The sequence below is a fragment of the Taudactylus pleione genome, unplaced genomic scaffold (assembly GCF_031769625.1).
Source record: "Taudactylus pleione unplaced genomic scaffold, aTauple2 ptg000120l, whole genome shotgun sequence".
Classification (NCBI taxonomy): domain Eukaryota; kingdom Metazoa; phylum Chordata; class Amphibia; order Anura; family Myobatrachidae; genus Taudactylus; species Taudactylus pleione.
In genome coordinates, this window is record NW_028284522.1 from 16,435,096 (window position 1) to 16,459,805 (window position 24,710).

The following is a 24,710-nucleotide window of genomic DNA, read 5'->3' on the forward strand; positions in this document are numbered from 1 at the left end:
AAGGTAAACTCTTTACTTACCACATAAAGTCAAGGTTACCACAACTGGCGTCACGAACAGGATTAACGGAGTCCAAAGTGAGAAGGTTGGAAGTATAGAAGAGCCATGTCGACCGATCCACCAGCCCAGGCAGTACCGCCTGCTGGCGCAGGAGCACCGATCAACCCACCTGTGGCACAGATCAATCCTATCACGCTCCCCTATTACTTCGGAGCCCCGTGGCTCCCCACGTATTCTGGTGAGGACCATGGCACAGAAGGAAGCACTCTCACAGAGTTTAAAAGGAAGATGACCTCTATGTTCCGTTTGTACCCGCTAAGTGATCAGCAGCAGGTCGAGATACTCATTGGGCAATTGAAGAATTCGGCACTCAGGGAAGTGACGTCCTGGCCAGCCAGAGAAAAACAGAACGTAGAACAAGTCTTTAAACGACTGGCGACCACTTTTGATGCCCGTACCTTATCCACCTTGAAAATGAGGTTATATGCATGTAAACAAAAACCTGGGGAGAGTCTGCGTGACTACGCCCTCACCCTGCAGGAGGCCTTGAGGGCAATCCAGGCTGTCGATCAGGGAGAAGTCAGGAACCCGGATGAGACCTTGGTCACCCAATTGATAGAAGGAGCTAACAGAGAAGGAACACGAGTTCAACTACGACTACTGCGACTACAACTTCCGACGCATACTTTCTTAGACTTTAAAGAAGCGGCTATCAAAATGTTGGGCACGGTCGAAGAGCATAATACGGAATTCCCAGAATTACCAAGTCAGTCCTACTCAGCAGAAGCTGGCTTACGGAATGCATGTCAGGCACCCAAAGAAACCAACCCCGCCTCCCATGGGCTGCAGCTGCCATCCCCTGACCCAATACAACTGTTGAGGAAACAGATGGAAGAAATGACATTGGGAATGGCAGAGATACATAGGGAGTTGCATAGCCTAGCTCAATCCCAACCGGCGGATTTTGAAGAGCCGCAGTGGCGGCCAAGAAGACAAAGGGCTGATGACTGGTGGGAACCACCCGGGGACAAGGGAGAAGATCAACAGATCGGTTTGATGCTCAAGGCCGTCCCATCTGCAGGTGGTGCCAGAAGGCAGGTCATGTGGAGAGACACTGCAGGCAAGAGGAGACGTTAAACTGCAACACCCCGAGGGTGGGGGTCAAGCCTCGGGGAGAACAGGAGGAGTAGACCCGAATCCTGAAGAGTGGTGGCCCTGGTATGTCGGGACGTGTCCGACAATCCCAATTGTCATAAACGGCGTGGAAGTTTTGGCCATGTTAGACACAGGATCCCAAATCACCACCATACAGCTACCTGCTTTTCAATGCTATTGGAAGGAGGGGCAGTTGCTGATGCCACCTCCCTCATGGCTGCAACTAATTGCTAGTAACGGACTGGGATCTCCTACATGGGGTACTGGGAGGCTAATATGCAGATCGGAGAAACCCTCCTTCCACTACAGGGATGTCTGATCACTGAGAGCAGTGAAGCTAAAGTAGCACCGGTGATTCTAGGAACGAACGTCTTACAGCAATGTCCGGAGGAGCTATTGGCCACACTAAGGAGTGAATTGTCTCAGTTGGTCACCGGGGAGCGAAGAATCATACAGAAGACTATCAGGGTGCTTCAAGGTCATCAGAGGTTTGCCCAATGGTTAGACTAATGGATAGTAAGCCCATCAAATTGCAACCCAATTCAGAGACCATCCTCTGGGGCAAGGCACGATGCGGACCAGCTGGCAGAAGCTATGAGGCCTTAATTGAACCCTGTTTAACGTCCGCTCGCCAGGAGGCGGTAGTAGCCAGTACCCTAGTCACTGTGGAGAACGGATGAGTCCCAGTGCGGATCTTAAATCCCCATAATTACGCAATCAAGTTGTATCGAAGCCAGCCACTGGCCCGATTGTTGTGGACCTCATTTCAAGATGTCGTATATCCATCCTTACAAGCTAATCAGTGTCAAGTAACCACGGAGAGTAGTACAGCTGATGAGCAGGAAGATGAATGGTGGACAGAGATTCAGGTAGGGGATGGCAGCACACCGAGAGACCATAAGGCCGGAATCCTCCAGGTTGTGAAGAATAATGCTGAGACTTTCAGCCATATCCCTAGAGATCTGGGTATCGTGAAGGTGATACACCATCGTATCCTGACAGGGGATGCCCCACCCATAAAGGAGCGGCATCGCCCATTGGCACCAGCGCTATATCAGCCCGTACGGCAACTGTTGGAGGACATGAAGAGCAATGGCATCATCCGAGAGAGTCACAGCCCATGGGCAGCCCCATTGGTGTTAGTTCACAAAAAGGATGGCCAGCTAAGATTCTGTGTAGACTACAGGAAGCTGAATGCTATCACACATAAGGATGCCTATCCTCTACCCCGAATTGAGGAGTCTCTGACGGCGCTTAAATCTGCCAAATATTTCTCAACCCTAGATTTGACCAGCGGCTACTGGCAGGTTCAGATGATGGAAGAGGACAAGGAGAAGACTGCCTTCGTCACACCAATGGGGCTCTATGAATTCAACCGTATGCCATTTGGCTTATGCAATGCTCCCGCCACCTTCCAACGCGTGATGGAGCATTGTCTAGGCCATAGGAATTTCGATGTGGTTCTCCTATATTTGGATGACATTATCATCTTTTCAAAAACCTACTCTGACCATCTGCAACACTTATGGGAGGTTTTCCAACAGCTGACTAGATTCGGTCTGAAGCTGAAGCCATCCAAGTGCCACCTGCTCAAGCCCCGAGTTCAGTACTTAGGTCACATTGTAAGCCCTGAGGGTGTGACCCCGGACCCCGAAAAGGTGAAAGCGGTATTGGAATGGCCCATCCCGCTGACAGTCAAAGATGTCCGACGGTTCCTTGGATTTGTAGGATATTATCGACGGTTTGTGAAGGACTTTGCCAAAGTCGCCGCCCCTCTATTAGAAATTTTACGAGGGATCCCTAAGGATAAGTATAACAAACGAATTCCCATTGAGTGGACGACTGAACGACAGACAGCCTTCGACCTGCCTATCTCCCCAGCACGTGTGAAGCAAGGGGACAGCTGGTGCTGATTGGATGAGCCTGTCCTGTCTCTCAAGCGGTGGGTGTGGTCAGGTGCCCGCGAAGAAGAGGGTGAATTATAGAGGGGGTGCCAGGAGCTGAGGAGAAGTGTGGCGTGCAGCACGAGGACAGCGGGCAGAGACCATCAAGCTGCAAAGCTCTAGTGGAGTGTGGAGCAGCCGAGCCGGGAGCGTGGATGCCGGGGACCCGCGGAAGATAGACCGGGTCAGGTGAGCCACAGCAGTGGGAAGTTGGGACCAAGAGCAGCACACCATTAAGGCGTCCAGCGCAGCAGCAAGAGCCGCTCGTGGAGGTACACAGCCACAGTGGCAACACGCAGTACAGAGTAATCATCCTCCCTGCCCCATACCACAGCAGCAGCCATCATAGGGTAACTTCAAAGCACCCTCATTTCAGTTTTACTACTTATAAGAGAAGGCGCTGTCCTATTGTGATTTATAACTTTTTCTGCCAACTACAAGATGGCCGCAGGCCAACAGCAACACTTGCTTTGAGTTGCCATGCTGCCAACCACAAGATGGCCACCGATTAACTGCAGTGTAGACATACAGCTCCAGCAGTGGAGAAGTTACATAGCCTTGCACCAGATGTAACTACAGGAGTGGTGAGTGGAAGACTCTACCTCTCGCTACCTCTATCAGTTGGAATACCACAAGGTTCAGTATTAGGTCCTCTGCTTTTCTCAATATATACCACCTCTCTTGGCAAACTAATCAGCTCTTTTGGTTTTCAGTATCGACTGTACGCGAACGATACTCAAATTTACCTATCCTCCCTAGATTTGTCACCATCTGTGCTGGTCCGTGTCACTGAATGTCTCTCTGCCATTTCATCTTGGATGTCATCTCGCCACCTCAAACTTAATATATCCAAAACAGAATTAATTATATTTCCACCAGCCAATAGCAGTTACCAACCTGATATCTCTATTACTGTTGACAACTCGACAATCTACCCCACCCCACAAGCTCGCTGCCTAGGTGTCATCCTTGACTCTGAACTGTCTTTTGTTCCCCACATTCAATCTGTCTCTAAATCCTGTTACATACATCTAAGAAACATAGCCAAAATTCGATCATATCTTACGCAAGACACTGCAAAAACTCTTATACACGCACTCATAATTTCCCGCAATGACTATTGCAATAGTCTCCTTATTGGTCTTCCCAAAAACAGGCTCTCCCCACTACAATCCATTTTGAATGCAGCTGCGAGGTTGATCTTTCTCACCAAACGTTCAGTGTCTGCTGATCCACTCTGTCAGTCCCTCCATTGGCTGCCGGTCTTCCACCGTATTCAATTTAAAATACTTACACTCACACATAAAGCTATTAACCAAACCACACCAACATACATCTCTTCACTTATCTCAAAATATCTTCCAACCCGACATCTCCGTTCTGCACAAGATCTGCGTCTCTCATCCCCGCGCATTACTTGTTCCCATGCACGGTTACAGGACTTTTTTCGGGCTGCACCCACCCTGTGGAATGCCCTCCCATGCACAATAAGACTTTCCACTAGTTTCCAAACATTCAAGCATTCTCTGAAAACTCACCTCTTTAGACAAGCTTATCAGATTCCAGGGCCGCCCACCTAACCTTTTATAGCTCCCTATCTAACTCTCTTCTTATAGTAAACACCTATCACATCTTCTCTTTCTTCAATTGAACATCCTCCTAACCCTAGGCCAACTTTCCAGTGTGATTGGATTATACAGCCCACCAAGAATATCTGCAATTGGGCTGGACCAATTTGCAATAGCACCTCTCCTTGTGTATCAACACCTATTTCCCTATAGATTGTAAGCTTGTGAGCAGGGCCCTCTTACCCTTATGTATGTCATGTATGTATGTCTTTTACAACCCAGTATAATGTTAATCTTGATTCAAATTGTAAAGCGCAACAGAATTTGATGCGCTATATAAGAAACTGTTAATAAATAAATAAATAAATAAATAAGACTGATTGCACCACAGGCAGAGCTGCACTGACACTCAGTATTAGTGGACTTTCTCATACCTTGTTGCAAATAGCAGAACCTCAGTGTTACTTTCACTTTCAGTATATAGGAGTTATCTGCTTCACTGACCAAGCTCCCCACTATTTACCCTGCATGCTTTCCGGATCACACCAAGACTGTCCTATTTCACAGCACAGTGATTCTTTGATACTTGAAAGCTGGAATACACTACTTAAAGGAGATAATATAGCCCTTCAACCTGGGATAGAACTGCGGGACACTTTACAGTAACAGTTGTCTAGGAATATTGAATAACCTTCTGATTGCCTGAGAATTGAATGTGCCTATAGAGAGAAAAGTGGAATTCACATTCAGTGACTGAATTGCTGTACTGTGTACAGGACTTCCATATACACATTGGCGATTCTTCCCTCCCAGATTTAATACTAACAAACGTTACACTAAGTGGGACTAGTACCGTGGTCAACTTAAACTGATCTATAAGAGCTCCACCAGCTGCAGCAGCGAAGATGGGTAGGAATACAGTGTTTTGTGTTTAAGGTCATCTGGACATTGAAACTGTTAGTTAGTTTAGTACTGTCATCATTGCTGAATTGTTTTCTTGTAGTGTGCAACCGTTTGAGATAAGAATGTATGCTCAATACTGAATTTAACTGTGAATAGTAACGTAAAAGTTGCCTTACATTGTATGGTCATACTGCCGAAGTATTATTACACCAATCCGTATGGTGCCGTGCAAATGCCATTGTTTTTATGTGTAATCTCATTATTGATGTTTTCCCCACTGATGCAATACAAAGGCTGCCTCATTGAATGCGGAGTGTTATTTATGCAAGTGCCCTGCCGACTCTAATAAACCTGTGTTCACAGAATAAAAACCACAAGCTGCCTCGTCACCCCTTCATGTGCTTCCATTACTCTCACCTCTCCGTAAGTCGAGTGAAGATTGAACCACAACACACAAGGTAAACTCTTTACTTACCACATAAAGTCAAGGTTAACACAAAAATATATATAATTTCCACCTACATCTAGTACTCACCTTGCTGTTTTATATGCCTATTTTTGTACCTATTAAATGTTTATATCCGCTTTTGAAATACCACCCTTGTTTATGCTCCATTGTTTATGTATTTATGATTTAAACGCCCTTCTGGTATTCTCTACTATTTATTCTTTATAAACCACACAATGTTTGTTGCCAAAACTACAACTATATATTTATTTAAAAATAGAAAGATTGGTGGCAACCTTTAGACTATCAAAAGGATAACAAATTAGCAGCCACAATTGTAGATATATAGATTTGGGACAATGCACAATCACATAAAATTCAAATAGAACAGTAATAGAATTCAAAAAAGAATAATCTCAGCGATAGATACTGTACAACATGGAAAAGTAACCAATTGACAGGATATGTAAAGCTCGGTAAAAATCGAGTATGGCCATATCGGAAATCACTATCGAATGAGGTAAAAACAAAAAAATTGGTCAAGAAAGTATAATATGAATTTCTGGCATACAAATATCAATGTCCAGCATATAATTTAGAGCAATGATGATAATATACAATGTAGAAGATAGAATAAAAGAGAACGTACACAAGAAAAACAAAAATCAAAGAAATAGCACTGATAATCAAAACTCCTTGCAGCAATCAATACAAAAATTCACTCCAATCCATCCTTTGACTCTAGCGATCACAGGTCTGTGGGCCTGATTCAGAGCCGCTCGTAAGCAGCCGTTCGTTTGCTCCGAGCGATGTTCGCACAACTGCGCATGCGTATGGGTCGTAAAGCGCATGCGCCAACCAGTCAGTGCGGTCGGAAATCGTGTGTTCGCAAAATAGCGAGTGTCTGCTAATTTGAGTGACAGGATGAGGCGTTTGTGGGTGGTAACAGGGGAAGGTGCTTGAAAACGGGGAGTGGAGATCCAAACGCAGGCGTGCCAAACGGTCAAAATGGGTGTTTAATGGGTGTGCATAATTAACAAAGCAGCGTCATCGACCACGTCACTTGGTTGTCTTTTAGCCTGAACTGCTCGCATGATTGCGGTAGGAAAATGCTACCACAAGAATAGCTAGCAGTTCATACGCCTTTCGATGTACTTGATTAATCAAATAAATAGCGGAGATGACGTGTGATGCGAACGGCCAAGGGGCGTCTTTACAAAATAGCAAGCGCATGTTTTAGAAGCTCGCTCAGCCATAGAGGCGTCAACAGACCGCAAAGAGCGAGCGCTCAATTTAAATAGCCAGCCCCTTTTTCTGAACGAGCGAGCGCAAATAGCGTCCGGCTCTGAATCAGGCCCTGTGTTCGCATGCACCCGGTCGATATTTGCATTCTGCGTATGCACCGCAGTGCGCGAAGTGGCCGCTGCGATGGTGAATGCGAATGCAGCGTATTCTCTACTATTTATTCTTTATAAACCACACAATGTTTGTTGCCAAAACTACAACTATATATTTATTTAAAAATAGAAAGATTGGTGGCAACCTTTAGACTATCAAAAGGATAACAAATTAGCAGCCACAATTGTAGATATATAGATTTGGGACAATGCACAATCACATAAAATTCAAATAGAACAGTAATAGAATTCAAAAAAGAATAATCTCAGCGATAGATACTGTACAACATAGAAAAGTAACCAATTGACAGGATATGTAAAGCTCGGTAAAAATCGAGTATGGCCATATCGGAAATCACTATCGAATGAGGTAAAAACAAAAAAATTGGTCAAGAAAGTATAATATGAATTTCTGGCATACAAATATCAATGTCCAGCATATAATTTAGAGCAATGATGATAATATACAATGTAGAAGATAGAATAAAAGAGAACGTACACAAGAAAAACAAAAATCAAAGAAATAGCACTGATAATCAAAACTCCTTGCAGCAATCAATACAAAAATTCACTCCAATCCATCCTTTGACTCTAGCGATCACAGGTCTGTGGGCCTGATTCAGAGCCGCTCGTAAGCAGCCGTTCGTTTGCTCCGAGCGATGTTCGCACAACTGCGCATGCGTATGGGTCGTAAAGCGCATGCGCCAACCAGTCAGTGCGGTCGGAAATCGTGTGTTCGCAAAATAGCGAGTGTCTGCTAATTTGAGTGACAGGATGAGGCGTTTGTGGGTGGTAACAGGGGAAGGTGCTTGAAAACGGGGAGTGGAGATCCAAACGCAGGCGTGCCAAACGGTCAAAACGGGTGTTTAATGGGTGTGCATAAGTAACAAAGCAGCGTCATCGACCACGTCACTTGGTTGTCTTTTAGCCTGAACTGCTCGCATGATTGCGGTAGGAAAATGCTACCACAAGAATAGCTAGCAGTTCATACGCCTTTCGATGTACTTGATTAATCAAATAAATAGCGGAGATGACGTGTGATGCGAACGGCCAAGGGGCGTCTTTACAAAATAGCAAGCGCATGTTTTAGAAGCTCGCTCAGCCATAGAGGCGTCAACAGACCGCAAAGAGCGAGCGCTCAATTTAAATAGCCAGCCCCTTTTTCTGAACGAGCGAGCGCAAATAGCGTCCGGCTCTGAATCAGGCCCTGTGTTCGCATGCACCCGGTCGATATTTGCATTCTGCGTATGCACCGCAGTGCGCGAAGTGGCCGCTGCGATGGTGAATGCGAATGCAGCGTATACGCAGTGGCACAGAGAAATTACTGACAGCAAGTGCCGTTTGGAGGTTGAGAGGGGGGGTGGTCGAAGGAATGCCGGTGTGCCTGTGCACTTGAACGCCGTTACAGGGGTGTGCATAATTATGCTCCAGCGACGGCATACGCAGCCAGAGCTCTACATGGTGACAGGAAGCTTCGCAGGTTGTGAGTCATGTTAAGCTCAACCACAACTCTGGTCAGATGTTACTTGATGTTACCATGGTTTTTGCTGACTTGCAGTTGTATGTAATGGGAAGTGGACGGCTTTATAAGCTGGTGGGCATCTAGGTATAGTACTCTGAGCGTGATGCGATCACATTCATTTACATATTATCACAACGTGCAGGTGCTTGCGAACGCAGACCTGCGATCCAAGCTGAATGAGGCCCACAATGCAATCCCTCTAAATGACTAACAGTATAGGGCCTGATTCAGCAAAGAAGGCAGTTGCTAATACGCACGCAATTGGCCATGCACGTGTGCAAACTAGCTATTGCGATCGCAACTGCGACTACGCAGACGCATCGCAGAGTGATTGACAGGAAGTGCAGTTTCTGGGTGGTGACGGAGGGGTGGTCGGGCGAACGCAGGCGTGCCAGTGCATTTCAACTCAATTGCAGGGGCATGCATAAATTATCCACTGCGATGGCCTATGCAGCCTGAGGTCTCATAGCGTGGATGGTTGTTAGCAATTTCTTAGTAAAGTCAGAATAGCTTTTGTAAGTGTGCGTGAGGCTGCGATGGTACTCGATTATACCTATGGTTTCGCAGTCTTGTTAAACATTACGGATGTGTGGTAATTAAAGTGGGCATCCTTGTGTAGTGCTGTGAGAGAATAGTGATCGCAGTGAATTAGCATACTACAATCACAGTTGAACTTCGTGCATAATCGCTATTGCATACTTAGATGCTAAGATGGGGCGGAAGTTCTATTTGGAGACGGAACCAATTCCGCCTCCTCTGGCATTACTACTGGAGCATTACTACTGGGGGTATTACCACTGGGGACATTACTACAGGGGGCATTACTACTGGAGGCACTACTACTAGGGACACTACTACAGGGGGCATTACTACTGGGGGCACTACTACAGGGGGGCATTACCACTGGGGCACTACTACTGGCTGCATTACTAATGGGTGCACTACTACAGGGGGCATCATTACTGTGGGCACTACTAATGGGGGATTGCATAGGGGGCATTGCATAAGGGGCACCACTCCTGGGGGCACTGCATAAGGGGCACTACTACTGGGAGCACTGTAGAAGGGGCACTACTAATGGGGGCACTGCATAAGGGACACTACCACTACAGTGGGCATTGCATAAGGGGCACAACTGCAGTGGGCATTATGTGTAATGGGGACTACTGCTGTAGGCATTGTATAAGGAGCACTGCTACTGTAGGCATTATGTGTATTAGGGGCACTACTACTGTGGGCATTGTGTATAAGGGGCACTAATGTTGGCATTGTGTAATAGGGGCACTACTGTGTGTCATAACATGAATAAGGGACATTACTATGTGGTGTAATGTGAATCAGGAGCACTATGGGCCCGATTCAGACCCACTCGCTAAATGCGTTCGCACGCAGCCGTCAGATGCAATCGCACGGTAAGGCATTAGATTGTCCACTATGTCTTGGCGTGCAATCGCGGTGTGTATTTAGATGCCCACCAGCCTGTCTAAAGACGCCCACTTTCCCTTAGTAATACACATCATCTCCAGGAAGTGTATGCAACATCGAGTACCATCGGACCCATGCGCAGCACTTGTGGCTGACCCTACCGCAAGCACTGTGAGTGCTTCAGTGTGTAATTCAACCATGCGACGTGTACTATGACGCTGCATCTTAATCATGTACGCCTCTGAAATGGCGTTAAGACGCTCAGACACGCCTGAGTTTGCACCACCACTCCCCCGTTTCCATCGGCTAACCCGTTACCACCCACAAATGACTTGTTCTGTTACTCAATCTAGGAAGGCGTCTGTGTACAAGGGGCGATCGCATGGACTGGTTCACGCACACGCACTGCGTTGCATCCGCACATTGCAAACATTGGCAGGCTACGTGCGAATGCAGCCTAGCGAACAGGTCTGAATCGGGCCCTATGTGCGGTGTAATGTGATTAAGATTGTGCTACTGTGTGGTGTAATTTGAATTGGGGATACTATTGTGTGCTCACGCCCCTTTCTTTCTGAAACCACACCCCTATTTTGAGACCACACCTTCTTTTGTGGCAGAAGCAGCATCGGTGGGGGAGGTGAGTTCCACCACTTCTCTAGAACCACTTTAAGCACGGCACTATCCTATAACCTCTCTGCTCAATAATGACCACAGCTACACACTACTATCACACTCAATATTTCAGCATAGAAGTGAGCGCAAGAAAGGTTCCATGGGTTTGTCAGTGAATGCCAGGCCCGCAAAGAGCCACGGCGGGCCCGGGTAACAGGGGGCGTGGCCTAATCGCGGGAGGCGTGGCCACACCGCCTTCCCGGAAAAAAAAAGGCTTTGCGCTGGGGAGGGGGGGGGGGGGGCTTGGTGCTCTGAGCCCCCTCAGCCCTGCTCAAAGCCAGAGGGTCGCAATCAGTGCGATCGCTCCCCCCCACAGGCATTGGAGACTGCTGTGGCTGCTGCTCGGCCAATGAACGGCTCCCTCCATTGAAGTCAATGGTGGGAGCCGCAGGGTAAAATTTAGTAACCCTGCGGCTCCCACCATTGAGTACAGTGGAGGAGCCGTTCATTGGCTGCGAGGCGGGCCCTGACCTCTCTCAGCCAATGAACGCACAGAGCCGGAGCTTCAAAGGATGAAGCTGCGTCTGTGCGCTTCATTTGGGAAGGAATAATCATTCTGGTTAGAATGAGTACTCCTTAATGCGGTGGTCAGGTTTTCGTTTTATTATTTTCAAACATGGATGCCTACTGGAGAAGGGGACCACTGGAGGTAATATAGGTGAGTATGTGTGAGGGTGTATGTATGTATTAAACTTGTAAGGTAGGTGTGTTTCCCAGTCCCAGTGGGCCCTTAATGCCCCGCATGCTGGTACTTGTGGTTTTCCAAGTACCAGCATGCGGGGGAGGCTTGCTGGGACCTGCAGTTCTACTGGAAAGACAATGTTTATTTATATCTATTTTTTTATACAACACCCAGACAATCAACCCGCCACCCACCGCCCAGGGGTGGCAGGGATAGCCCCTGGCTATCAGCCTAGGCTAGCGGTGCCCCGGAGAGGGAGACCCCTTTTTTTGAAGGGGTCTCCAACACCTCAAGGATCCCTGACCTGGGCTGACTAACGGTCAGGGCTGATGCTGCGGCTGGGGGGGGGGCCCGATGATAGGGCTCCCCTGGCTGTGGCATCAGTCCCCCATTATAAAGGGTCCAGGGCTGGTTCTGGATCTTACAGGGGAACCCTACGCAATTTTTTCCCTGTAAATCCAGGACCAGCCCTGCTTCCCATAGCCCAGTGCTGGTTGTACTAAGGGCCTGATTCAGAGACGGACGCTCTGAAAGAGTGCTCGCTCTGAATCAGGGCTTTTTTTTTTTTTTTTTTTATGGAGCGGCCTCCTGGCCGCTCGCATAGCTGTGGGTTGCCACCCACAGCTATTGCGAGCGGCCAGGATGATGGTCGCGATGGTCTCGACCATCGTGACCATCGGGCTTGCGACGAGACCCTTGTGGCAGGGTCTCGTTCATCGCAAGCCCCAGAGAGCTTTCGGCCGGAAGCTCTCCACTGACATCACGAGTGTTGTTGCAAGCGTTCCTCGGGAACGCCTCCGTTTGGGCAGCTACCCCCCTGGCCCGCCCACCAAACGGGGTGAGCTGTCACTCAACATCAACAGCTCGCCCCCTTTGGTGCGAGACCCGGAGCGACGGATTGCCAGTCGCTAGCCAGGTCTCGCACACAACGGAGCCGGCTCCGTCGTGCGTATGGTCTGTGGGCCACCATAGACCCGGTTGCGAGCTCTCAGCACTTGTGACCAGGTCTGAATCAGGCCCTAAGTACAGGGAGACCCTACGTCATTTTTTCCCTGTACTTTGTCAACCAGAACTGGGTTTCAGCAGTCCGGGGCTGGTTATGATTTGGAAGGGGGGACCTCATGTCATTTTTTTTCTAATTTTAACTCTTTCTTTGCTTTTTACAGCCAGATACATGCAGGCATCTCACTGATGTCTGCATGTATCTGTGTCAATCTGACCTGCTCATGCTCAAATCGACAGCATGAAGCAGGTCTATTGTATTGGGGATTTGAAGAGTGATTTGAAGTTCGATTTTGAGGTCGATTTCAAATCGAATGATAGTAAATAAGGGTTTTGTGTGTTGGGCTATGTAAAAGTACCAATATTTTCCTGATGGGCGATTTGAGTCCAAATTTGATTTGAAGTCTGATTTTACATACGATTTGGCCTTTAGTAAATACTCAAAACCCAAAATCGAAGCCAAATCGAATGAAAATCGCAACTCAAATCACTCAAAATGCCAAATCGACTTTTAGTAAATTTACCCCCATGTCTCTTAAAAAAGGAAAAGGTTCCTTTAATACTTGGACTGCACTTGGTATAGCAATCTAGCAATCACTTCTGCAATACTCATCATTGGGTGACATCTGACCCCCGATATTTAAATATCCAACTCGCCCCGAGTTGCGGCAGTGGATACATATACTAGAGCAATTCAGTAAAAGCAGGCTGTCCCCGTGATTCCATAACACTGCTACCGGACTATGCTGGCCTTCTGTGCATGTGTGACCTGAGCTCACAGCCGTAGATGAAGTTTATGTAGTTGATTCTTGGTAGCAAACTTTCAGCTATCGGAGTTTGCTGAATATTAGGCGGCATCTCTGGCTTAATAATGATGAACAGGCCCTTTACATAAAAATATGCAGAAACTAGCTATCTGCATGTGTAACAGGCCCATTACTGATGATAACTAGGCCCCAAAGTAGTTGGAAAAGAAACTCAATAGTCACCCTTTCTTGATTGAAGATACCCTCTGTGACATTCATCCAGAACCGGAGTCTCATTCTTTGCCCAGGGACTAGCTTGTAAATGCCCAATTTTGTATAGACTGGCCTGGCTCTCCCAAGTGGTCAATGTAGGGAGCTACACATTTATCAGTAAATTGTGTTGGCAATACAAACTTGTTAACTTCAGGTTGGTGAAATTGGTGCTTAGCCCTGTGATGTTTAGCCGGGATTCTTGGCTTTGCCTGGGCAGGACAGGGGTGGAGATTCGCAAAGCAGCCCTTCCCCATGTAACGTTTACCCAGGGTTGGGGCAGCGATGACGTATTTCATAGCGAATCATGTCATCAAGACCCGCATCTTGCCCACTTGATGGCCGGCCAACTGGATGTGTAGCTTTAGCCCACTTATCTGGCCACTTTATTAAGTACACCTTTACACCAGCTTATTAATCCACAAAACCCATGCTTATAAACCAGCTCTAGAAAAATAATCACTATACTAACAAATATGGAAAATCTCAGAGCTGACTTTGTTCAAAAATAGTTTAATATGTACACATTAAATTAGATAAACAATTAACCAAAACACACAGAAAACACAGTATTATAAAATCACTTCATTAGGAGCATCTCTGGGTTTAAGAATAATATTGCACAATAAATAGAATAACCTAAAAAAGGATGTTCATATAAGGGATGTGCGGTTTGGTTTCTGTGGAAACCAAACACACACAAACTTAGGGGTTCAGAGTCCAACCGAGCCGAGGCTTGGGTCTTCACGCCATGTTTTGCTTCAAAAACGAGGCAAAACATCTTATATTGGATCTCGCGTGGTTTTGATTGCTTATTAAGTCCCTCCCTCATGATCGGGCGTTATTTCACACAGGAGACCAGAGGGAGAGGGTGTGTGCTGGGCTTCATCACTGTGGGACACTAAAAAACGCCATTAGGAGCAATGGACTGCAGCACTGTGTTGAAAAATCCCAGGGGCACTGTCATAAAAAAACACGATTAGGAGCACTGCGTTAACGTGGCACTGTATGTGTACAGACACTGTGGACTGTGGGCTGCAGCACTGTGAGGCACTAAAAATGCCATTAGGACTGGAGCACTGTATTAAAGCCTACAGGGACATTTTGACATTTAGAAAAAAAAATAAGATTAGGACAGGAAAACTGTGTTTGACTTAATGGGCCCCTGTGTAATAAAAAAAAATACCACAGAATCACTGTGAGGCACTGTGTTGTGTGTTCAGGCACTTTTAAAACATTTAAATTATAAAACTTGTGTGTTAAAAAATGTAATGTCATTAGGGGTGCTGTGAGGAACTGTGTTGTATGTTCAAGCACTGTTATAAAAAAAATAACATTATAAAACTTGTGTGTTAAAAAATATAACGTCATTAAGGTGCAACCATTACTAGGAGCATTGTGAGGCCCTATTTTCTATTTTCAGGCACTGTTATAAAAAAATAAAATGCTAAAACTGTTAAAAAAAAATAGAACGTCATTAGGGTACCATGCTTATACTAGGAGCGCTGAGAGTCGATATGGATCAGTTGATAGAAGAGGAGGAGCAGCAACCCAGTACTAGTGCTTTGATTTGATTGTGGATCCAGACTTAGGTTATGAGCTGGACTGCTGTCAGAGTGAGTAAAGCTGACTGACTTGAGATATGATCTGTGCATGTGCAGGAATCTCTGGGAATAGCTCTGGATCGGAACACTGGATCACTGGAATGGGACCGGAAGCTGGATACCTGGAATGTAACCAGATTTGCTTGAACACCGGTATGGGACCAGATTTGTTTGAACACCGGAATGGGACAAGATTGGCTTGAACACCGGAATGGGACCAGATTAGTTTGAACACCGGAATGGGACCAGATTAGTTTGAACACCGGAATGGGACCAGATAGGCTTGAAACCAGAATGGGACTGGATTGGCTTGAACACCGAAATGGATGAAATCAGGTATGTGACTGTAACCGATGGTGCTGGTTATCGGACTGGAACCGATGGTGCTAGTCATTGGACTAGAACCAATGGTGCTAGTTATCGGACTGGAACTGATGGCGCTATTTATCAGACTGGAACCAATGGTATCGGGTATCGGACTGGAACCAATGGTATCAGGTATTGGACTGGAACCAATGGTAACAGATATTGGACTGCAACCGATGGTATAAGGTATCAGACCGGAACTGATGGTATCAGTTATCAGGATGGAACCAATGGTGCAGGATCACCGGGATGGATCCGATAGTGCAGGATCACCGGGAAGGAACCGATAGTGAAGGATCACCGGGAAGGAACCGAAAGTGAAGGATCACTGGGATGGAACCGATGATGCAGGGTCACCAGGATGGAACCAGGTAACAATCACCGGGATGGATCCAGATACTGGAGCCAATAATGCAGCAAGATGGTAAACTGCACTAAGAATCTCTGGAGAATAATAAGAATCTGCAGGAGCTCACTGGGAAGCACACCGCTAAACTGTGGACAACATTGCATTGGCAAGTGCTGTGTGTAGGGAGAATCCTTATATACCCCTGGGAGAGCAGGGATTGGCTGCAGGTGTCATGTGACAACAAACTGGTCTCCTGTTGGCGGATGGACAGTCCCCTGACACAGACTGTCATGGCTGCGCCCAACAGTTAGCTCTGGAAGGAATGCTGCACATGGAAGCCAGTGAGTATGTTGGAAGCTGCAGGGAGGAGAAATGACAAAAAGTAAACCACCAGCATACTGTATGAAATCAGCAATAAGATTTCAAAAACTACATTGTGGTAGATCATACTTGCCGACAATCAGCTCCAGCCTTCCGGGAGGGAGCCGATTGTTGGCTAACAGTGGGGGCGGGGCTGGCCAGTGACGTCACATGGGGCGGAGCCCGGCTGAGGGTCCGCCCATTGAGGTCACATTGGGGCAGGGGGGGGGGCATGTGATCGCGTCATCATGGCCCCGCCCCCTCTTCACAATGCCATTATTTTCGGCCAATGTGAAGCAGGGGGCGGGGCCATGATGACGTGATTCAGAGTGAATCGAGTCACCGCCGGGGGTTTCTAATTTTTTCTGGGGGGAGGTTGGGAGGGTCGCAGGTTTCTGGGAGGCTTGCCTGCCGAGAGCGTCACCCGAAAATCGGGAGGCTCCCGGCCAAATCGGGAGGGTAGGCAAGCCTGTGGTAGATTATTCAGAGATCTCAGTTGCATATATTTGCAAAGGTATGGCTAAGCCTCCAGGCCACGTCACGGCGTCTCTGATACCAGAGGTCCCTATCACTTGGTCAGAGTTTGGGGTGCAGAACCCCAAAAAAGTCGGCGATGGCCAGCCACCCCAGTGAAGCCGGCTTTTTTGGGCTTCGTACGGAGACGCAGTTGCGGTCGCATTAGCTTCCATCTTTGAATCAGGCCCTATATTTCATTACTAGAAAATACAGAATTTCCTTTTTATTTTGGCATTGGACCGTTTATTGCAGCATTTTTGCGATATGAGAGGTTGGCAGGGTATACGGATTGGTTAAGGGGAGGTTAAGGTCTCGAAATTTGCTGATAATTTCCTATTATACTTTGTGAATCCAAAAGCTGCCTTACCTTTACTAATATCAAAGTAATGGGGCTTTCAGAGGGTGGCAGGCTATAAACTCAATTATGCTAAAATGGTGGCTATGGCACCATTGAAGGACGCAGAACAGGGTTGGCAGGGTCATAACTACGGGTGTGCAAGCGGTGCGGCCGCACAGAGCGCAGCACCGCATCTCACCCACAGCTCCTCCATCTGTCTCGCAGAGTGCCTGTAATGGCACCCTGCTGCCAGAATCGCTGCAGCAGTGCCACCTGGAGCATCCTTAGAACACTCCAGATGGTCACAATGCTGCCCTTACAGCACCCCGGAGCAACTTCATTGCTGTAATCACCCACTCCCGGCGTTGGTGCCAGGAGCACTAGATGAGGGTTGGGGAGATACTTTTACCTTTCTATGGATGGATTTAGGTATCTGCGAATCAATATCCCTACTTACCCTTCTAAACTATACAAGGTAAATTATACTGCACTTTTGCAGAAGACCCTTACTGACTTAAGCAAATGGGCTAATTTACCCTCATCATATGTAGGCATATGCTATTTATATAAAATGGTCTGCTTCCCCAGATTTTTGTATGTACTCCAAATGCTACCATTATTGCCATCTGAACAAGATTTGAACAAGATCTGAGCTTGCTGAACAAAGCCTTAAAGCTGGCCATACACCTACACGAAGAATGCTGATGCGACTCATCATGCAGTTTTCCCTTCAACTCCCTGGCAGTCCCGGCCACACGATTGACACACGATGTACATACGATCTCACGATACAATGCATCGTGCGTCCATTGTGTGCGGCTTCATTTGTTTACAAAATAAAAACTGATACACGCACGGGGAGATCCGTGATGCATACATCTGTCTGTTATAAAATAAGCACCGATGCAGGGATGGTTCAGTGAGACCCATCCGTCAATCTGGGAAAAATAAATAAAAAAAAGGGTTTAAGAAAAAAAAAACGGTGTGCACTCCCCCCCCCCCCTCCGAAAAGCAGCTGTCCCCACAATTGGTAGCACTGCTACAGTGGTAGCAGCCTTACTTACCTCTTCCGGCACTGGGTTTTGTTCATGTGTAACCTGAGATCACACATGCGCAAAGCCGGCAGGGGATTCAGTAAAGAGGTGGTGGAGAGATCCGCTCAGATCCCCCATCGCATCCCTGGAACTTCTTCCAGCAGGAAGAAGTGGAGCAATGAGAACAAGCACCATCTGAAAATGGCGTTTGTTCTCGCAGGCGAACTCCAAAAACTTTAAGATTTCTGAGTTTGCTGAATATTAGGTGGTCCTATCAGAACCCTGGTGATGAATGGCGCGTTTTACGCATGGTTAATGGGCCATTTTAGTTATGATAAATAGGCCCCTTAGTGGGCTGGTTTTTAGTTAAAAATAAAGAAATATGGCCCCTGGCCCTTTGTGGAGAAGCTTGCAAATATAATTACAAAACTTCCCTTTTTATTGTAGCACACATGCAACTAAAAAATAAATATATTGGATTATTCAATAACACTTGCATTTAGCTAGAGATGATACATTATGAAGCAGTGGATCATAGTGATGATTCTCACGTGTTTAATCATCTAGGATATCTTATTATGATCCCCTGTTGAATGCCTGAACCCCACTCCTGGTTTCTAGAGCAGTTTCAGCTGTCACAGCTGCTTACAGTACATGGTGCTGTTTTTAGTTACTCATTCAAATATTCATAAGAAACCAGGACTGCAGTTTTCTGTCTGGTAACAGCTTCATTTTCTGCTCTTACAGAGATTGCCCTGCGGACTATCCTGCCCACTGCGGATTGGCCTTGGAGTTATCATGTGACCCTTCAAAGATAATGGAGTTTCCCTGGGAGAAGTGGAGAGAGGCATGTTGTGCTTTTTATCCTTGCCTGGCCAGGCAATGAAAATAATTGCTGTAGACAGTTATGGATTATCAAAGAGGGCTGAGAAATGATAAAGCCGGTATCAAGCACTGCTCCGGGCTGCCGCAGGGAGCACAACCTCTAAATTATTTACCTGATGGGACATCTCATACCTCAGGAAACCAGAAAACAGTCACAGCTCTGTGCAAATATTTACCTTAGCAGTATTGTACCAAAGTAGCGTAGTAAAAACAGCCTGTGATTCTGGGAAATGTTTTGCGCAAAGGCCAATGGACTGTGACATTACATGACGGGCAGGGGGGCTGCACTTGCTAACTAGCTAACTAACCAAATATTCCTATACGGCAACACTGAACAAAGCTGGCTGTGTGTACGTCCTTTATTGCTAGAGCAGACAAGGATAATTGTGACAAGCCTAGGGTTCACTAAATGCATTATCTCAGCATGAGCCTGACGTCAGCAGATGCCCACCAATTATACCCCCTTGAATTTCTACCTTTGCTATTTAAAAAAACTATTAAAGCCATCACTCATTCACATTCTCCTGAACCAGAAATAAAGATTCAGAATACAATTGAGCTTCATTTTCAGGGACAGCTCCATGGTCAGAAGATTTTTCCTTGTTTTTTTGTCCTTGTTAATGTCCACTGTGCAGGAGCGTATATATAAACGGTGAAGGTTGTGCGGTGCACATTGGCCCCTGGGTCCAGAGGGGGTCCGCACCGCACACCCTGCACCCATATTATACTTACCACTCCGGAGTCCCACGTCAGCGCCGGTGTCAGTGCTGTAAAACGTCTGGAAAATTGCAGCGGCAGCCATTTTCCCATTGTTTTGCGCATGCGCAGTACAGGGAAAGTGCCCGCCGTGGCCATTTTCCTGGTGACCTGCGCATGCACTATAGACTCTGGGCACACTCTAGTGCCCAGAGTCTATCAGTGCGGCGCTGGCAGCGCTGCCCTCATTGCGCTGCTGGCCGCCAGACTGAGAGGAGGTGGCCCATGATAGAGACTGCACACGGGCCCCCTCCTCTCTAGAAGTGCCCCTGCCACATCTGCACCCATTGAATATGATATTGACCGCACATGCACCAGCACAAGGATGAAGCCTACACGGAGACTATATAGGGGCTCTCTCCTCGGTTATAACTCATCTTTTAATGTCCTTATCTTTCAGTACTAATCAGCTGTATAGAGAGATGCAGGTGGGCGGAGATGGGGGGGGGTCGACTATCCGCAAAAATTAGTTGGTGGGGCAAAATAACGCAATTATCATAGAATCGCATAATTAAGTCCCAACCCCTACTCGCGGACCACGGATTGCTGGTAAAATTCTCCCCATACTGCCTACTTCCCTAGGAAGTGGGCTGGATGCGAGAGAAGTACCTTCTCTTCTGGGGGTACGGGAGGCTCCCCGAAAACTTGGGAGCCTCCCACAGGTTGCCGGGAGAGTAGACAAGTATGCATCGGCTGCAGGCTGCTCTCATTATAGGGCAATGCTAAAAGTTTACATTCCTAATTATTGCATATCGCAGCAATACAGAATATTTTTTCAGGGTTATGTATGAACTTCATAGAAAACTATAGAGAAGGCTCCTGCGAGGGCTAGAGATGTCTCCTGCTTTCTATCAAGTTATATACTGATGAGCATTACAGGTTGAGTCTCCCATATATTTAATTCAGTCCTTAAACATGTGTAACCTTTGATTTTCCATGTTTTAAGGGCAGAATTTGCTTGATAAATGTGCTACTCTATATTCAGATTTCCGGGGATTCATAGAATAATTATTAAAAAGGGGTGTAACAAATATAATAACAAACTTCACAATTGATAGATGTCCCTAACTGCTACGGAAGGGTTGAGGTCAAACTACATGGAGGTGTGGTCTCATCATATTGGGACGTGCCTATAGCTCCCTTATCCTCTGCCAAAGTCCCCCTCCCCCCCTTTAATGCAGCCATCACACCTCTCCCTGTTATTGAAGGAGTACCTTGTGGGGTACACCTCTCAATTGTCCAGTAAACAGTACTAATTATACATGGGATGGAGAGATAGTCCCCTCAAATCATTGTACCAACCAAATCAGGACAGTTGAAAGGAATGTAATAAAGAACATTATAACAAGCCAAGATTTATCCATATATACTGAATGATCTTCTTACGTGCATCTGCCTAGCAACAAATTATGGGGTATATTTACTAAAGTACAGGTTTTTAGAAGTGGAGATGTTGCCCTTAGCAACCAATCAGATTCTAGCTATTATCTTCTAGAAGGTGCTAGATAAATATTAAGTAGAATCTGATTGGTTGCTATAAGCAAAATCTCCATTTCTAAAAACCTGCACTTCAGTAAATATACCCCTATCTCTCAAAACCCCTGATTTCTGGTGTCAATTGAAGTAACAGTTCTATAGGATGCCTTTCCTACTACTCTTATGTATCTGTGTGTGCTTCAAGAGCCTGACATATGGGAAAATAATTATTATACAGTTATGCTACAGAGTTCCACCCACAACAAACAGTACTGTTCTTCATAACATAGGAGGCCTAATAATAGGGAATGACAGAGATAACACAGAAATGAAAATACTGGTAGTTTTGTAAACTATTAATTTAAGTTCTGCAATATGTATGTTCAATTACCTTGTTATAATAAAAAAGCATTACAGGTTGAGTCTCCCATATACAAATATTCCGAAATACGGAATATTTTTAGCATGACTGAGAATGAAACCGTTGCTTTTTGATGGTACAGTGTACAAAAACTTTATTTAAGGCACAAAAATATTATTAAAAATATTGTATAAAATTACCCTCAGGCTGTGTGTATAAGGTGTATATGCAACATAAATGAATTCTGTGTTTAGATTTCAATCCCATTCCCAAGATCTCTCATTATGGTATGCAAATATTTCAAAATACAGAATATTCCAATATACAAAATACCCCTGGTCCCAAGCATTTTGGATATGGGAGGCTCAACTTGTATTACCAACTTTTCAAAAATATTTTCGAGAGATAATTTGTTACTGAGCAGGGGTGTGGTATAAGAGATAGGCCAGGACGTACTAACCTTGCGGTGTACATCCCGCCAGTCATCGCACCTACACTAATTGCATATGTACTAAGATGCGATTAATATTGCAAAGGACAGCTGTTGCGATAAGAGCTGCCCTTTGCGAAGCTGCTGCCGACGGGTGAGGGGGTCTCCGTGTGTCTCCTCCCCGTCCTAGCCCCGGGAGCTTTGTGCTGGTGACCTCTTCCGGAAGTCTCGACTCCTCCTCCTCCTGAGAAGGAGGCCAGGGACCCAGGAGGAGCACGGGATGACATGCAGGAAGCTGAGGTGAGGAGGGGCCGGTGCTGGGCGGAGAAGTGGCGGGATCAGGATGCAGTAAGAAGCTCATAGGTTTTATGGTGATACCTTCCACATCAAAAATCGAACGGTACGGGTTTAGTACTTATGAAAATGCTATAAAACCCCTGAAAACAGGGTTTCTGCAGCATTTTTCCTTTAGTACATCCCGGCCATAAACAGTAATTAGGTAGACAATGACTAGGTAGATACCAGATGTTAGACAGACAATAGGTCGACACACTAAAGGTCAACATGTAATAAGGTCGACAGGTACAAATGGTCGGAGGGTCAAAAGGTCGACATGAAAATGGTCGACAAAAAAATTGACATGATTTTTTTGTGTGTTTTAGCCCTATTATTCACCATAACCCTAACCGTCGGGATAGGTGTCTGATCCTAACCGTCCCTTCTAGTGCCTAGCACTAACCCTCCGGTAAGTGCCTAATCCTAACCCTGCCTCCTGGTGCCTAACCGTCTGGGTAAGTGCCTAACCCTAAACAAATAAAAAAAAAATCATGTGTCAACCATTTTTGTCAACCATTTTCATGTCGACTGTTTGAACCTGTCAAACATTTTTACATGTCGACCTTTAGTCCCTGTCTACCTATTGACTGTCTAACATCTAGAGTCTATCTACAGCCAGAACCCTGATACTTATGGTTCTTTATCACGTGTTTTAAAGATTTCTGTGTGTAAAGGGCTGACCCGCTGCTTGGAAATGATGACATGTTGGATTTCACCAATCCTCCGACCCGGGCATCTGGGGGATCGCCGATTTGCGGCAATTAGTCGCTGGTGTATGGGGACCTTTATAGGTATAGGTAGGAACCCGAATACCACACACCTGCATTACATTTGTTTAATGTGATGACAGAGGATGTTATATACTGCGCATGCAGGACGCCTCCGTGTGTCTTTACGTCATTGCCAGGGCCGCCATCAGGGGGGGACTGTCGGGACTACTGTAGCGGGCCCGGGCACTCCACCAAGCAAGGGGGGCCCGGCCCGATCCTACCACCCACCCGCTGCTATTGCTTGAGCTGAGCAAGGCAAAGGGGCCTTCTGTCTGATACCCGCCCACCGCAAATGAATGGGAACCCCCGCCGCTACTGCCTCGCCCGGCATGTAAGTGGTGCCTGACCTGTGACTGTCCACAGGATCAATAAAGTTTATTATCTGGCGCGCGTCATGACGTCAACGCAACACTAAAGAGAGAGAGGACAGAGGAGCCGCAGCGCCCTTCTAGACATCCATGGAGCAGAAGCCTGGACCTAACCTGGAATTAAAGGTAAGTTAATTCATGTGCTGCCTGGCTGGGGAAGAAGGGGACAGGCTGGACCAATACTGTGTGCAGGATGCAGTGAGGCAGAAAGGGGGCTGGAAACTAATCACATAGGCTATAGAGAATTAATAAAAAAAATGTGTAAATATATATATATATGTGTTTATACACTATATATATATATATATATATATATATATATATATATATATAGTGTGTGTATGTATGTGTGTATATAAATATATATATATATATATATATAGTGTGTGTGTTTGTATGTATATATAGTGTGTGTGTGTGTGTGTGTGTATATATATATATATATATATATATATATATATATATATATATATATATATATATATATATATATATATGTCCAGTATTAGTCCACACTCACGTCTGAAAATCCAATTGCTGGGGTAGCCACCCAAATGGGATCACCTGTATCCCTGCATACAAAAAATGAACAAAGGGGGTGCACTCACCAGTCTTCTAAAATGAGTTTTTATTTCATCTTTTTAAAAAAAAATTTACAGCGTCATAGTAAAGCTCCGACGTTTCGGTCCTAGCCATGGACCTTTGTCAAGGTACAATTCCAAGTAGTACTTTGCATCAATATATACCTGAGTCCAATTAAGAGACTCCTCCCTCACAATCATGTGAGTACAAACAATACAAACATATAGAGACATGAAGACATCATTTGTAATTGTGCAATAATACCAATCAAAGACTAACTAAAAAATGAAAAGTAATGAAAAAAAACATGTTAACAGACACATATATAAAAACAAACCTTACAGGTATAATCGAGCTGCATCCCCCGCTAGCGTGCGTGTCAATTCCCCAAACTTCCTGCCAAGTGGAACGCAAGACGGTACCATTTCCTGTCAAGTGGCACGCAAG

At 46.0% G+C, this 24,710-nt stretch overlaps 1 long non-coding RNA gene across 1 annotated transcript; it reads left to right on the top strand.

Moving 5' to 3' along the window:
- Positions 1 to 3,603: 3,603 nt before the first annotated feature.
- On the top strand, positions 3,604 to 19,681 carry LOC148524237 (uncharacterized). The gene is made up of 3 exons (XR_015878381.1): positions 3,604 to 3,682; positions 5,933 to 6,027; positions 19,047 to 19,681. It is a non-coding gene; the product is annotated as an uncharacterized LOC148524237 (long non-coding RNA).
- The last annotated feature ends 5,029 nt before the right edge of the window (positions 19,682 to 24,710 follow it).